Source organism: Antechinus flavipes, chromosome 1 (assembly GCF_016432865.1).
Source record: "Antechinus flavipes isolate AdamAnt ecotype Samford, QLD, Australia chromosome 1, AdamAnt_v2, whole genome shotgun sequence".
NCBI lineage: Eukaryota > Metazoa > Chordata > Mammalia > Dasyuromorphia > Dasyuridae > Antechinus > Antechinus flavipes.
In genome coordinates, this window is record NC_067398.1 from 574057300 (window position 1) to 574072803 (window position 15504).

At 33.3% G+C, this 15504-nt stretch overlaps 1 protein-coding gene across 1 annotated transcript in view; it reads left to right on the forward strand.

Annotated features, from left to right (window-relative positions):
- The window catches only part of SLC26A7 (solute carrier family 26 member 7), a 306162-nt gene that overhangs the window by 14510 nt on the left and 276148 nt on the right, over window positions 1-15504 (forward strand). The window contains exon 2 of the mRNA XM_051970834.1: window positions 12979-13080. The gene's annotated coding sequence lies outside the window, so the exon portion shown is untranslated. The remainder of the gene's footprint in view (window positions 1-12978; window positions 13081-15504) is intronic.

A 15504-nucleotide genomic window follows, 5' to 3' on the forward strand; every position in this document is an offset into this window, starting at 1 on the left:
CAGAGAACTGTGGGAAGGATTAGGGGGTGGAGTAAGACAAGCCAGAGTCACTTTGGTGGTAGACGAAGAGAAGGAAGGTCATGGAGATCCGAAGAGAAGGAAGGTCATGGAGATCCTATGTCCATCCTGTTCACTTCTATCCCTAAAGACTAAGAATAAAGACCAAGGACTTTTGCTTATTCTGACCCTGGCTGATTCTAAGTCATTCAGGGTGCTAACTCAGTCTTCACAAGTTCATGTAAGTCTCTCCAGGCCTTTCTGAAATCATCCTGCTGGTCATTTCTTACAGAACAATAATATTCCATAACATTCATATACCATAATTTATTCAACCATTCTCCAATTGATGGGCATCCATTCAGTTTCCAGTTTCTGGCCACTACAAAGAGGCTGCCACAAACATTCTTGCACATACAGGTCCCTTTCCCTTCTTTAGTATCTCTTTGGGATATAAGTCCAGTAGAAACACTGATGGATCAAAGGGTATGCACAGTTTGATAACTTTTTGAGCATAGTTCCAAATTGCTCTATGAAATTGTTGGATGTATTCATAATTACACCAACAATGTATCAGTGTCCCAGTTTTCCCACATCCCTTCCAACATTCAGCATTATCTTTTCCTGTCATCCTAGCCAAACTGAGAGTTGTGTAGTGGTATCTCAGAGTAGTCTTAATTTGCATTTATCTGATTAATAATTGTGATGTTCTCTTCTTTTCTATAATATGATTGTTCTCTGGGTACAGATTTCTTGGGGAGCTGCTGGAGGCAGGTTTAGTTTCAGTTCAGAGTAATAATCTCCTCAAATGTATCCAGGTGTTAAAAGTTTAAATCCTTTATTGTCTCCTTCAAAATAGCCCCGTTAGTTTTCTTAGAGGCCTATCTCCCTCCTTAGTTCCAAGAGCTCTTGAAGCTTGTCAGCCAGCTTCAGCCTTCAACTCTCTCTAAATCTTGGTTCTACTCCTCTCACCTGACTCCAGGAGCTCCTTATATATGATCTCTTAAAGGTGTGAACCCAAAGGTTGACTCTTCCTCTGAGAGAGTGGGATTGTGGGTTTCTGGCTTGTGAATCTCCCAAACTTGTGAACTCTAAGGTAGGTGTGAACTCTCTTAAAGGTGTGAGCTCTAATGTGTGAAGCAATTCCATAAGCATTATTTTTATCAACTCTAGTGAGTTAACACTTTGTAAGGATTCTAACAAATAATGATTTGGAGCATCTTTTCATATGGCTAGAAATAGTTTCAATTTCTTCATCTGAAAATTGTTCATATTCTTTGACCATTTATCAATTGGAGAATAGCTTGATTTCTTATAAATTAGAATCAATTCTTCATACATTTTGGAAATGAGGCCTTTATCAGAACCTTTGACTGTAAAAATGTTTTCCCAATTTATTGCTTCCCTTCTAATCTTGTCTGCATTAGTTTTGTTTATACAAAATCTATTTAATTTGATATAATCAAATTTTTTTATTTTGTGATCAATAATGATCTCCAGTTCTTCTTTGGTCACAAATTCCTTCCTCCTCCACAGGTCTGAGAGATAAACTATCCTATGTTCTTCTAATTTATTTATAATCTCATTCTTTATGCCTAGATCATGAACCTATTTTGACCTTATCTTTGTACAATGTTAAGTGTGGGTCAATGCCTAGTTTCTGCCATACTAATTTCCAATTTTCCCAGCAGGTTTTGTCAAACAGTGAATTCTTATCCCAAAAGCTGGTGTCTTTGGGTTTGTCAAAAACTAGATTATTATAGTTATTGACTATTTTGTCCTATGAACCTCACCTATTCCATGATCAACTAATCTATTTCTTAGCGAATACCAAATGGTTTTGGTGATCGCTGCTTTATAATATAGTTTTAGATCTGGTACAGCTAGGCCACCTTCATTTGATTTTCTTTGTCATTAGTTCCCTTGAAAGCCTTGATCTTTTGTTCTTCCAGATTAAACAAAGAAATTCATATCTGATCCTAGAAGTAATAGGAACCTTTAGAGACTATTGAGCAGGGAAGTGACATGATCAGACATATGCTTTAGGTCGATTGTTTTGGCAATTATGCAAAGGATGATTTGGAGAAAGAAGAGATTTGAGAAATTGAGACAAATAGAACTCTAGCAAAAATGCAGTTATTGACTATTTTGTCCTATGAACCTCACCTATTCCATGATCAACTAATCTATTTCTTAGCGAATACCAAATGGTTTTGGTGATCGCTGCTTTATAATATAGTTTTAGATCTGGTACAGCTAGGCTACCTTCATTTGATTTTCTTTGTCATTAGTTCCCTTGAAAGCCTTGATCTTTTGTTCTTCCAGATTAAACAAAGAAATTCATATCTGATCCTAGAAGTAATAGGGACCTCTAGAGACTATTGAGCAGGGAAGTGACATGATCAGACATATGCTTTAGGTCGATTGTTTTGGCAATTATGCAAAGGATGGTTTGGAGAAAGAAGAGATTTGAGAAATTGAGACAAGTAGATCTCTAGCAAAAATGCAGGTGAGAGATAATAAGGTAATAAGGTGAGAGGTAATACCTGAACTAGGGTAATAGCTGTCTAAATGGAGAGAAAAAAGCAAATGGAATCAGTATGATGGAAACAAAATTTAATAAAGTTTGGTAATGATTGGATATATGGGATGAAAAAAAGGGAAGAAAGGAGAGTAACTCTGAAGTTGTGGATCAGTTTGAAAGGAAGAATGAGGGCTCTCTCAACATAAATGGGTAAGGAAGGAAGAGAAGAAAGACACTGAATTCTGTTTTAGACATATTTGGTTTGAGAGGTCTTCAGAATATTCAGATGATGTATAATGGGTAGTTAGTGATGTGCTATTGGAATTAGAATGGGAAGTGGAGATTTGGGATTCATCTTCACTGAGAAGAGAATTTAAGATTTGTGAGATCAGAAAGAAATAGTGTACAGAGAGAAGAAAAGAGGAATTAGGAAAAGGGACCTGAGATACCTCCAGATATAAAGAGTAGGACAGAGAAGAACTGACAATAGATATCTGCCTCAATGAATTTTCATTCATTATTTATCAGTACTTTGATAGGAATTCTGATGTCTTCTATGGTTGTTTTCACATTATTATGGTTATTGTGTATGTGTGTGCTTTTTTTTTTCCAGCTCCACTTACTTTGTGCACCATTTCATACACATTTCCCCAAATTTCTCTGCACTCTTAATAATCATTTCTTACTAAGCAGTGATACTAGATTGCATTTAAATAATATAATGTGCTCAGTTATCCCCAATCAATGGGCTTGTTTCCAGTTTAATGCTACCATAAAAAAGTGCTGCTTTCAATGTTTTGGTAGCCTAGAGACATTTGTGCAGTAATTCAGGTGCCAGGGACGAAAGAGAATGACATCAATTTCAGGACCAGGGCAATTTATGATTACTTTGGAAGGAATATCTGAAAGAAAACCCAAAATCTGTTGGCAGGTCTTTGCAGTTTTACTGTTAAGCAGGCCAAGCATAAAAGGCAGTTTATATATTATTTAGAAATGAAATGGTTGCTAGAGTCAACATAGCTGTAGAGTAAAGGCATGTTATAATATTCTAAATCAATTGAGAGAGAAATGAGGTCACATTTGAATTACAGACAGTAAAATACATGTATGACAAAGAACAGTGGCAAAGGAGGCTAGAATGAATTAGTAGCACTTGGACTATAATTTTATACAAGTTTGCAACAATAAGTGCTAGGATAAAAAACATTGATTATAGGTTGTATTATACTAAAGCAGTTAATTTGGAAAAGACAGGAGCATCATTATATACATTTTTGAAATAATAGAGTTAAGACAGCTCAAATGCTCTCTCCTTTATGAAACTTTCTTTAATCCTGATTCCTCCCAGTAAAATATGATCTTTCTTTCTGTCTTTCAGTCTTCCCTCCTTCTCTACCTTCTTTCTTCCCTCTCTCCTCCTTCTCTCCTTTCCCTCCTTTCCCTCTCTCCTTTCCCTCCTTTCCCTCTCTCCTTTCTCTCCTTTCCTTCCTTCCTTCCTTCCTTCCTTCCTTCCTTCCTTCCTTCCTTCCTTCCTTCCTTCCTTCCTTCCTTCCTTCCTTCCTTCTCTTCCTACCTTCTTTCCTTCCTTCCTTCTCTTCTTACCTTCTTTATTTTTTTTTTATGCTGTCATTTTTTTATTATAGCTTTTTATTTACAAGTTATATGCATGGGTAATTTTTCAGCATTGACAATTGCAAAACCTTTTGTTCCAACTTTTTCCCTCCTTCCCCCCCTCCACTTCCCCCAGATAGGAGGTTGACCAATACATGTTAAATATGTTAAAGTATAAGTTAAATACAATATATGTATACATGTCCACAGTTATTTTGCTGTATAAAAAGAAGCAGACTTTGAAATAGTGTACAATTAGCCTGTGAAGGAAATCAGAAATATAGGTGGATAAAAATAGAGGGATTGGGAATTCTATGTAGTGGTTCATAGTTATCTCCCAGAGTTCTTTCGCTGGGTGTAGCTGGTTCGGTTCATTACTGCTCTCTTGGAACTGATTTGGTTCATCTCATTGCTGGAGATGGCCACGTCCATCAGAATTGATCATCATATATTACTGTTGTTGAAGTATATAATGATCTTCTGGTCCTGCTCATTTCACTCAGCATCAGTTCATGTAAGTCTTGCTAGTCCTCTCTGTATTCATCCTGTTGGTCATTTCTTACCAAACAATAATATTCCATAACATTCATATACCACAATTTATATAGCCATTCTCCAATTGATGGGCATCCTCTCGGTTTCCAGCTTCTAGCCACTACAAACAGGGCTGCCACAAACATTCTTGCACATATAGGTGCCTTTCCCTTCTTTAGTATCTCTTTGGGATATAAGACCAGTAGAAACACTGCTGGGTATGCACAGTTTGATAACTTTTTGAGCATAGCTCCAAATTGCTCTCCAGAATGGTTGGCTGTATTCACAATTCCACCAACAATGCATTAGTGTCCCTGTTTTCCCACCTCCCCTCCAACATTGCGCATTATCTTTCCCTGTCATTCTAGCCAATCTGACAGGTGTGTAGTGGTATCTCAGAGTTGTCTTAATTTGCATTTCTCTGATTAATAATGACTTGGAACATCTTTTCATATGGCTAGAAATAGTTTCACTTTCTTCATCTGAGAATTGTCTGTTCATATCCTTTGACCATTTATCAATGGGAGAATGGTTTGATTTCTTATAAATTAGAATCAATTCTCTATATATTTTGGAAATGAGGCCTTTATCAGAACTTTTGATTGTAAAAATGTTTTCCCAGTTTATTGTTTCCCTTCTAATCTTGTCTGCATTAGTTTTGTTTGTACAAAACCTTTTCAGTTTGATATAATCAAAATTTCCTATTTTCTGATCAATAATGATCTCTAGTTCTTCTTTGGTCATAAATTCCTTCCTCTTCCACAGGTCTAAGAGGTAAACTATCCTATGCTCTTCTAATTTATTTATAATCTCATTCTTTATGCCTAGGTCATGAACTCATTTTGACCTTATCTTGGTGTATGGTGTTAAGTGTGGGTGCCTAGTTTCTGCCATACTAATTTTCAATTTTCCCAGCAATTTTTGTCAAACAGTGAGTTCTTGTCCCCAAAGCTGGAGTCTTTGGGTTTGTTGAACACTAGATTATTAAAGTTATTGGCTGTTTTGTCCTTTGAACTTAACCTATGCCACTGATCAACTAGTCTATTTCTTAGCCAATATCCTATTTTCTTTCTTTCTTCTTTTCTTTCTTTTTACTTTCTAGAAAATTTAATTGGCAGTGTTCTTATTCACTTTATGTCTTTTAATTTGTATGATGGCTAATTATGGGCATATATGATCTCTTTTATTAGGACCTAGATTCCTTGAAGACAATCACCACCTACTATCTTTGTATTTTTACCACAATAAAAGGATAGTAAATGTATCTCAATTAGAAATAGATGTAAGGATTTGATTCCATTAATAAAAATGGTTTGCAAGAACCTATCTATATCCTTTTCATATTTTTTGTTGAAGACTTCCTCATACTTGAGCTACTCTCTATTACCATTTGGTGCATATACATTTGATTTTAAAAATTATTATTATCCATGGTATTTATTTCTCTTGATGTTATTTTGTTATTTTTTTGCTATTACTTTATATGATATCATGATGGCAGCTCCTATTAGAGTCACTTGCACCATAATAGATTTTGTTTGATATCCTCATTTTTAGTCTGTATAGCTTCCTTTTTTTTTTTTTTTTTAAGCATCTTAGCTCATTGTATTATAAATCTATGATCAGGTTGAAAAACACAAATGGAAACTAGATATGTCCAGTTTCCTCAAAATCCTGATTCAGATTTATATTATGCTTTTTTAAAAATTGGAAAATTGAAACTAAGTCTGAAAAAATTGTACTGAAATTCTGCAAAACAATAGTTTAAAAAATTAGGTAAATTTTATTCTTGTAAAATCTGTGAAGAATCTATATAGAGAATCTATATGAAAATCTTATAGAAAATATGTAGCCTTTTGAAAAACATCCTGAATGAGAAGCTTAGATTATGGATATATTACATATAAATCTGTTATTCTACTTGTATTATTGAATGACTGCATCTAAGTATTATACTTTTGCATTGTGGTGGGGTGCTCATTCAAACTCCATTTGTACTGACAGTTTAGTCTGCAGATCATTCAGGGGAAGAGAAAGGAGCTGTGGTGTTTATAAACTCTAGCTCAAGAGCCCCCATATAGCATGTTCTTTCAATATCAATAAGTTAATACTTCTTCAATAATATTAATAGAGTTTAGTGCCACAATATCAATTCTTCTATCGATATTTCCTCAATATTGCCAATAACCAATTAGCAACAGTTATCTTTTATAAAGGGATACATCTTAGAACTATATAGCAAAAACCATAGTACAGAAATTTATCTGTGAACTGGAGTACACTCTTTTAAAAAATAGCTTTTTATTTTCAAAATATATGCAGATACTTTTCAACATTCATCCTTGAAAACCCTTTGTTCCAATTTTTTCTCCCTCCTTTACTTCCCTCATTTCCCTCCATCCATCCCCCTAGATGGCAAACAATCCAATATATGTTTAACATGTACAATTCTTCTATACATATTTCCACATTTATTATGCTGTACAAAAAAAATCAGATCAAAAAGAAGAAAAAGAGAAAGAAAACAAAAAGCAAGAAAATAACAAGTCTATTAGACTTGACCTGAAATCACCTCATTATTGAAAAGAGCCACATCCAACAGAATTGATCATCTCATAATCTTGTTTCTGTGTACAGTGTTCTCTTGATTCTACTCACTTTACTTGGCATCAGTTCATGTAAGCCTCTCCAGACCTCTCTGAAATTATCCTGCTGATCATTTCTTATAGAACAATAATATTCCATAATATTCATATATCATAACTTATTCAGCCATTCCCCAGTTGATGGGCATCCATTCAATTTCCAATTCCATGTTACTACAAAACATGCTGCTACAAACATTTTTGCACATGTGGGTTCTTTTCCTTCTTTTATGATGTCTTTGGAATACAGACCTAGTAGAGACACTGTTGGATCAAAGAGTATGCACAGTTTGATAACTCTTTGGGTATAGTTCCAAATTGCTCAACAGAACAGTTGGAACAGTTCACAACTCTACCAATAATGTATTAGTGTCCCAGTTTTTCCACATCCCTTCCAACATTTATTATTATCTTGTCATCTTAGCCAATCAGAGAGTTTTATAGTGGTGCCTCGGAGTATGTCTTAATTTGCATTTCTCTGATCAATAGTGATTTAAAACATTTTTTTATATGACTACAAATGATTTTAATTTCTTCACCTGAAAATTGTTACAGTTTGCTCTTCAGGAAGAGTGAATTCAAATTTTAAATGGTTGATATAAAACATTTTCCCCACTAAGTTCACTTATTTTTTATTTCAAAGTTTTTATTTCATTGCTCTGTACATCAGGAATGTTTGGTAGTCCTTTGTTTCAATCAATTTCTATCCACCCTCTTTCCCAACAGGATTATATTCAATTTTCTTGGGGAAGTTATGTAACACCATATATATATTATATATATGTACATACATATATATAATGTATATACATATATCAATCTATTTATAAATAATTCTATGTATACACACACACACATATAGATATATAGATATTTCTGCAAGCTCGGATTTGAAGAACATATTTGTTTTTCAGGCTGAGGAAACTTTTTTTTAATGGATTACTATACTCCAATTTCTCCTTTGCTCACTCATTCATATGATATAGGTAGATAGATATCTTTTGTAATACTGTAATCTATATTTTCCTTTATAGGAGTAGCTTCTAAATCATGTTTGATTCTGACTGTGAACTTGAACTCTTTCTAGTTACTTGCTGGGTTTTTTTTTTCCTTTTGACCAGAAAACTTTTGAGTTTCATTTGTGACATTCCTGGAAATTTTCATTTTGAAGCTTATTTAAAAAGATGATAAGTGGATTCTATTTTCCTTTTCAACTTTTGATTCCAACATAAATGAAAAGTTTCCTTTCATGATTCTCGAATTTTGACATACAAGCTAATTTTTTAAAAGCAGCTTTTAGGCTATCCAATAATTCTTAAATTATCTCTTCATATGTTTTCTAGGTCATTTGTTTTTAATAGGAGATAGCTTACTTTTTGATTTCTTTAAGTTCCAGTTAAAATCTATCTTCCACAGGAAGACTTTCCCAAGCTTTCTTGATTCTAGTACCTTTCATCTTTTAGTTATTTCCTACTTATCCTTTATAGAGTTTATTTGTATTTATTTGTTTGTTCATAAGTTTTTCCATTAGATTGTGAGCTCTTTGAGAGTAGATATTATCTTTTGTTTCTTTTTATGTCCTCCCTGCTTAGTATAATGCCCTAAACATAGTAGATTTGTAATAAATATTTATTAACCTTTCCATTTTTGTCTATTTTTCCCATCTTTTAAATTTGTTTTAACATTCCTTGTTATCTTATGAAGTCTACCACTCCAAAGGTAAGGGGAAAAATGAAAGCTCAGGGGGCAATGGATAGAGCAACTAGCTCTGGAGTTACTATAATCTGAGTTCAAACCCAGTCTCAGACACTTGACATTTATTAGTTATATGACTCTGGGCAACTCATATAACTTCAATCATTTTGAAAAAAGTAGTGAATTAGTAGATGAATTACCCCTTGCAACTACATTGGGTTCTTTAAACAGCTCTTTTTTCTTGGAATTGTTGGAATTGTTCCTCTTGAAATTTTATTGAGAGTGTCTCATCCTTCTTGGGTTGATCTCTCTTGTGGCAATTTTGGCCATGCAAGCCTACTTAATATTCCTCTATTTCCTTTGGTATCTGTTCTCCCAACTCAGTTCATATCATGCCATTTAATTTTCTCCCACAAAGTTCCCATTATTTTTTTTTTACTCCCTAAACCACATTCATCTTGTTGAGAATTAGATCCAGGAGTTCCTTCTTGTGGATTCCTTTACCTTTGAAAAGATGAAATGATCATTAAGGCAACTACTTTGTTTTTGGCAGAGAATGGTAAATGTCTGGATAATTGAAATTCATCATCACTACTATAATATATTTGCCTTATTTTCTGGCTTTTGATATGTTTTCCAAATTATTCTATCACTTATTTCTTCTGTAATTTTGATTCAGAATTGTAAATAATCCCAAGGGTAACAGTGATTAGATGTAAACAGGCAAAAATATGTTATCAATGCCAATATTATGATAACAGGCACAAAGGACATCAGTATAAGCAGAAAATGAGGCACGCTGGTCATGGACAAAGAATAAAAGACATGCCAACCGAATAGCCCTTGTGTACCATATGTAAATTCCATGAGGGGTTTGGGGAAAGTAATAGATGAAAATCACACAAAATGAAGTGTTAAAAGGTTGCAATCTGTACTGGCAGAGATTATATACTTTGATGAGATTGCAAAGGCCCATCTAAGAGTTTAAGTGGAAACAAAAGTTGTATAATTCAGGGGACTTGGATTCAAGAGATGGCCTGAATTTTAAACCTGCCTTTAACATTTTCTAGGTATGAGGCTATGGAGAAATCACTTGACCTTTGTTAAATGAGATGATATATTAATCAATCAAAAAGCATTTATTAAACAGTGTTGTATTTAAAACTCTTTGAAGACCTTAAAATGCCATATAAATGGAAGGTATTATTATTTATTATCCTTCCCATGTATTTCTATCATTCAGTCAATAAACATTTCCTAAGAACCTCTTATGCACTAGGAGGTATTGTCCTAAGTGCTGGAGAGGCAAAAAGAGGCAAAAAACAGTCTCTGCCCTCAAGGAGCTCACAATCTAATGGGAGACCACAAGCAAAAAGGTACAAATAAATTATATAGTACAGAATAAATAGAAAATGTTTAAAAGAGTGAAAGTATTCTATTTAAGAGGGATTGGAAAAAACTTCCAGTAAAAGATGGGCTGGACATCACAGCCAGACACCCATTCTCATGTCTTTGGAATGTTAGTGTAATCATTATCTCTTTCTATTTCTTCCATCTTCCAACCTGAATAGATGTCATGTCAGGAGATATACACTTTTTTATTTCTCTCTCTCTCTCTCTCTCTCTCTCTCTCTCTCTCTCTCTCTCTCTCTTTTTGGTGTTCATTCCCAACTTTTTATTTCCATGGACACCAAGCTAATCTAGGCTCTTATCCACTTACCTACACTATGGTAATAGCCTTTATTCCTTTAACTCCATCCTTCTTAAAAGTGTCCGATTAGTGTTTTTGTAAACCTCTGATTATTTAACAGATATGAATTCAAACAAATAGCACCTGTTAGTGTTTTACTGGCAAGATAAAAATTAAACAACACAGTCTCTGTCTTCATGGAGCTAAAAATCTGATAGATCCATCCACAAATAGTTGTTTGGTCTTTATACAAATACACAGAACAAATCAAAGAGAGATTAAAGAATAGCAAAGTTAAGAATCAGCTAAACAGTATAGCAGAAAGAGCTCTGGATTTGGAAACAGGAGAATCTTGGTTCACTTACACTCTCTGAGTTTAAGTTTCCTCATTTAAAATTAGGAGGTTAGAATGAATAGTTTCTAAGACCCTCCTGTTTATAAATCTATGATTTGGTCCTTGAATAGTAGGAGATCACAATATGCAGTGAAATGGTAGTACTGAAGAACCCATTGGACAATATGTGAATAAATGCTCAACAGCTCCAGTAAGAGAGAGGAATAATTGTCTATTTTGGCTGAAACATAAGAGTTTTCAAAGAATGCCAAAGTCGAAAAGGATTTTCATAAGAATATGAAGACAACATACGTAGTTTGTTAAATGAGATGATATATTAATCAATCAAAAAGCATTTATTAAACAGTGTTGTATTTAAAACTCTTTGAAGACCTTAAAATGCCATATAAATGGAAGGTATTATTATTTATTATCCTTCCCATGTATTTCTATCATTCAGTCAATAAACATTTCCTAAGAACCTCTTATGCACTAGGAGGTATTGTCCTAAGTGCTGGAGAGGCAAAAAGAGGCAAAAAACAGTCTCTGCCCTCAAGGAGCTCACAATCTAATGGGAGACCACAAGCAAAAAGGTACAAATAAATTATATAGTACAGAATAAATAGAAAATGTTTAAAAGAGTGAAAGTATTCTATTTAAGAGGGATTGGAAAAAACTTCCAGTAAAAGATGGGCTGGACATCACAGCCAGACACCCATTCTCATGTCTTTGGAATGTTAGTGTAATCATTATCTCTTTCTATTTCTTCCATCTTCCAACCTGAATAGATGTCATGTCAGGAGATATACACTTTTTTATTTCTCTCTCTCTCTCTCTCTCTCTCTCTCTCTCTCTCTCTCTCTCTCTCTTTTTGGTGTTCATTCCCAACTTTTTATTTCCATGGACACCAAGCTAATCTAGGCTCTTATCCACTTACCTACACTATGGTAATAGCCTTTATTCCTTTAACTCCATCCTTCTTAAAAATGTCCGATTAGTGTTTTTGTAAACCTCTGATTATTTAACAGATATGAATTCAAACAAATAGCACCTGTTAGTGTTTTACTGGCAAGATAAAAATTAAACAACACAGTCTCTGTCTTCATGGAGCTAAAAATCTGATAGATCCATCCACAAATAGTTGTTTGGTCTTTATACAAATACACAGAACAAATCAAAGAGAGATTAAAGAATAGCAAAGTTAAGAATCAGCTAAACAGTATAGCAGAAAGAGCTCTGGATTTGGAAACAGGAGAATCTTGGTTCACTTACACTCTCTGAGTTTAAGTTTCCTCATTTAAAATTAGGAGGTTAGAATGAATAGTTTCTAAGACCCTCCTGTTTATAAATCTATGATTTGGTCCTTGAATAGTAGGAGATCACAATATGCAGTGAAATGGTAGTACTGAAGAACCCATTGGACAATATGTGAATAAATGCTCAACAGCTCCAGTAAGAGAGAGGAATAATTGTCTATTTTGGCTGAAACATAAGAGTTTTCAAAGAATGCCAAAGTCGAAAAGGATTTTCATAAGAATATGAAGACAACATACGTAGTTTTTTAATTGTGCATGGGGATAAGAGAGAATCTAGAACTCAAAAATCTTAAAAATAAATGTTAAAAATTTATTTTGAATATAATTGGGGGAAAATATTAAATAAATTTTAAAAAATGAAGATATTTTAATTTTGAACATAATAAATATCAGCAGATCTAATCTACATAAATAAAAGCTCTTTTAGAGGGTCCTCCATAATTTTTAAAAGTGTCAAGAGAAATTTGGGCTAGATAAACTTGAGCTTTTAAAAATCAATAGTTCTGTTTTTTTCTTTTTAAACATTCAAGTGACAGATTTGTTCCAATTTCATGCTGTAGCTGAGACAATGAAATCTATAGAAATTAATTTCACTTTTGTATCTGATAATAATATTTATTTTGTTTTACAAGATTCGACGGATGAAACTGGGAGAATTCTACTGTGAAGAAAATCCATTTCTGAAGAGATTGCCAGTTTTTGCTGAGGAGAGATTGGAAGTTTTGCCTCTGAAGGTTAATAGTTATATCATTTAAATGAATTGATTAACTGTCTTAAAAAAAGGAAAAGAAAAAAAAAACCTGTTAAGTGTTAAAAGATCAATCCAATTCAGGTCAATCTGATCCAATATTTATTTGTCCTTATCCCTGTCTTACTCTAAGGAAATGGTAGCAGTGACAATCATAAGGGGTTCTGTTTCTGGAAGGACCTTTATTTCTCTCTTTTAAGAGGAGGGATCTTGCCAAAGAGATTTTTTTCTGCTTTCTAGTGAAATATACATTGAATTAATCTTTCCTTTTTGCTAAGTGAACTCATCTTTTTTTTTAACTTAATAAAATTTTATTTTTACAAATGACATATAAAGATATTTTTCTACATGAATTTTTATAAGATTTTAAGTTCCAAATATTTTTCTCCCTTCTTCCCTTCCTTCCCCCCTTCATAAGCAGCAAACAATCTGATAAAGGTTATATAAATACAATAATTTTAAACATATTTCCTTTTTAGTCAAATCCTGAAAGAAAAATCAGAATCAAAAGGAAAAACCATGAGAAAAGAAAACAAACAAACAAACAAAAGGTGAAAATAATGTGCTTTGATCCTCATTCAATTTTCAGAGTTTTTTTTTTTTTTTTTGACGTAGATGGCATTTTCAATCCCACATCTAATTGAAATTGTCTTGGATCACTGTTTTGGTGAGAAGAGCTAAGTCTATCTTAGCACAATCTTGCTGTTGCTGTATACAGTGTTTTCCTGGTTCTGCTTGCTTCAGTTAGTATCAGTTCATGTAAATCTTTTCAGGCTTTTCTGAAATCGGCCTCTCATCATTTCTTATAGAACAATAATATTCTATAAGATATTCATATACCATAAATTATTCAGCCATTCCCCAATTGATGAACATCCACTCAATTTCCAATTCTTTGCTGCCATAAAAAGAGCTGCTACAAACATTTTTGCACATGTGAGTCCTTTCCTCTCGTTTAGGATCTCTTTGAGATACAGACCCAGTAGTGACACTGCTGAATCAAAGAGCATGCACACTTTTATAGTTCTTTGGGTATAGTTTCAGATTGCTCTCCAGAATGGTTAGATCAATTCACAACTCTATCAACAATGCATTAGTGTCTCAGTTTTTCCACAACCCCTCCAACATTTATCATTATTTTTTCCTGTTATCTTAAATAATCTGATAGGTGTGAGGGAGTACTTCAGAGTTGTTTTAATTTGCATTTCTCTAAGCAATAATGATTTAGAACATTTTTTTTTTTTTTTTTACTATGGCTATAGATGACTTTAATTCTTCACCTGAAAATTGTCTGTTTATATCCTTTGACAATTGGGAAATGACCTGTATTCTTATAAATTCGACTCAATTCTCTATATATTTTAGAAGCTAGGCCTTTATCAAAAATACCGAATGTAAAATTCCCCCCCCCCCTTTCTGTTTCTCTACTAATCATGGCTGTATGGTTTTGTTTATATAAAACCTTTTTAATTTAATTTGATCTAAATTATCTATTTTGCATTTCATAATGTTCTCTGATTCTCTTTTGGTCATAAATTCCTCCCTTTTTCAAAGATCTGACATATAAACTATCATTTGCTGTCCTAATTTGTGTATAATATCACCCTTTATATTTAAATCATGTATCCATTTCAACTTTTATCTTGGTATAGAGTGTGAAATGTTGGCTATGCCTAATTTCTGCCATACTATTTTCCATTTTCCTAGAAATTTTTGTCAGATAATGAGCTCTTATCCTAGAAGTTAGAGTCTTTGAGTTTTATCAAACAGTAAATTAGTATAGTCACTATTATGTCTTGTGTTGACTATTATGTCTTATGTACCTAACCTATTCCACTTATCCACCATTCTCTTTCTTAGTCAGTACTAAATGATTTTGATAACTAATGCTTTGTGGTACTGTTTTAGATCTGGGACATTTAGGCTACCTTTCTTTGCATTTTTTTTTCCTTGGTTCTAGATGAATTTTATTTTTTCTAGTGCTATAAATTTTTTTTGGCAACTTGATTTTTGTGAAGTTGAATAAGCATATTGATTTGGGTAGAATTTTTTTTTTTTTTTTTACTATGGCTATAGATGACTTTAATTCTTCACCTGAAAATTGTCTGTTTATATCCTTTGACAATTGGGAAATGACCTGTATTCTTATAAATTCGACTCAATTCTCTATATATTTTAGAAGCTAGGCCTTTATCAAAAATACCGAATGTAAAATCCCCCCCCCCCCCTTTCTGTTTCTCTACTAATCATGGCTGTATGGTTTTGTTTATATAAAACCTTTTTAATTTAATTTGATCTAAATTATCTATTTTGCATTTCATAATGTTCTCTGATTCTCTTTTGGTCATAAATTCCTCCCTTTTTCAAAGATCTGACATATAAACTATCATTTGCTGTCCTAATTTGTGTA